The sequence below is a fragment of the Calidris pugnax genome, unplaced genomic scaffold, assembly GCF_001431845.1.
Source record: "Calidris pugnax isolate Ruff unplaced genomic scaffold, ASM143184v1 scaffold128, whole genome shotgun sequence".
Lineage (NCBI taxonomy): Eukaryota > Metazoa > Chordata > Aves > Charadriiformes > Scolopacidae > Calidris > Calidris pugnax.
Window position 1 is genome coordinate 2,624,461 of NW_015090851.1, and position 1,906 is coordinate 2,626,366.

Consider the following 1,906-nt stretch of genomic DNA (forward strand, 5'->3'; position numbering starts at 1 on the left):
GACCACGCAAGGGAGGTGGTTGTTCTCCCCTCCTGACTCACGTGCAGCTATCCCCTTATCCACCTCCACATCAAATTTATTTAAATATTTATTTATGTGTCTGTATTTTCTCTCATTTTTTTCTCTCCCCACCTCCCTCTTTCCCTCCCCCTCTCTTTCTCAAAGAAATATAACAGCTAAACTACACACACACGCATGCACCCACATGATATGACCTGTTTATGTATATAAAACACAAATAAATATGTAAATAATAATATATAAAAATGTATGTAAAACACACACAAGTGTATAAATATAAAAAAAATAAATATGGGGTGGTATCTGTGTGTGTAGACAGAGCAAAAACCACACATGCACACATACAAATGCAATCGTATAAGGATAAAATAATTTAAAATGTGTCTGGGAGTGTATGATCATCTGTGTCTCTCCATATAGGGGGCCATAGATAATGCACACACACACACACACACACACATTTGTATGTGTGTATATCTATATTTATACATTCATACTTAGATGTTTTTATATAAATATATAAATAAAATGTATGCGGGTAGCATACACACGGTATCTACGTATGAGAGATTTTTTTTTTTTCTTTCTCTGAAAATATATATATAAGAAATAAATGCTGTATGTTGCATGTATGTACAACCATAGGCCCGTAGCCACATGTACCTCATGAATGGAAACCTGTAACTACCTTCTCTTGTGCTCTGTCCCTGAGCTTCGGGCTGTGTGTCTGTGTATGTGTAATACAGCTACACACGCACACAGGTGCAATATAGCAACACACACATAATACAGCAGCACACACATGTAATATAGCAAAACACATGTGTAATATGGCAACTCACGTAATATAGCAACACACACATGTAATATAGCCACACATATGTAATACAGCAACACACGTGTGTAATATAGCAACACATGCACACATGTGTAATACGGCAACACATAATATAGCAACACACACACAGGAACACATGTGTAATACAGCAAAACACACACGTGCAATATAGCAGCACACATACACATGTAATATAGCAACACACACGTGTAATATAGCAACATGTACACGCACACACACGTGTAATATATCAACACACGCCGTGTCCTCACTGTCATGTTTGTGCTCTTGTGCTTGGTCTTTTGGGCCCTGCCTTACAAGGGATGTCCTGACAAATGTGTACATTTCTGTTTGTGTAACTGTTTGAATCCCTAAACCACACACACAGGTGTTCAGCTAAAAATACTTCTGTGTACCTACAGATTCCTGAACATACGTTTGTGCTTGTATCACGGGTTGCCCCCCGGGGTGGGTGTCTGTGCACACCTGGGTGCCAGGGCAGGGGGGGGGGGTCTGGTGGTGGTGGTGGCAGCCGTTTGGGGCTCCAGGTGTGTGGGGAGGGGGCTGGCACAGGGGGCACGGGGCTGGCACAGGGGGCACGGGGCTGGCAGGAGGGGTCCCGCTCTCTGCAGGCTGTGAGGCAGGAGCCCTCCAGCCCCAAAGTCCCCCCGGGTGCCACTGCCAAGGCACGCTCCCAGCTTTCCAGCTTGGCACCTCCCTGCCGCTGCTCTCCCCGTGCCAGCCGGGGCCTTTCATTTCTTTGATGCGACTCCCCCCACGCAGCCCCCGCAGCAGAGATGGGGTTGTGAGATTCCCCAGCTTTCATATCTGCACCAGCATCTCACAAAACACAGCTGCCGTGGCAAAGGGCTCCAAGCCCCCAGCAAGGAGCAGCTGCAGCCCCCCCCCAAGCCCCACACCTGGCTGCCCGGCCACAACCTTGCAGGGCTTCACCCTCTGGCAGGGCCACCATCACACCGCTTTCCAAATTTAGGGCACTGGCTGCAGCTACTGCCTGCTGCACTTGGGGTGGACCCCCCCCCCCCC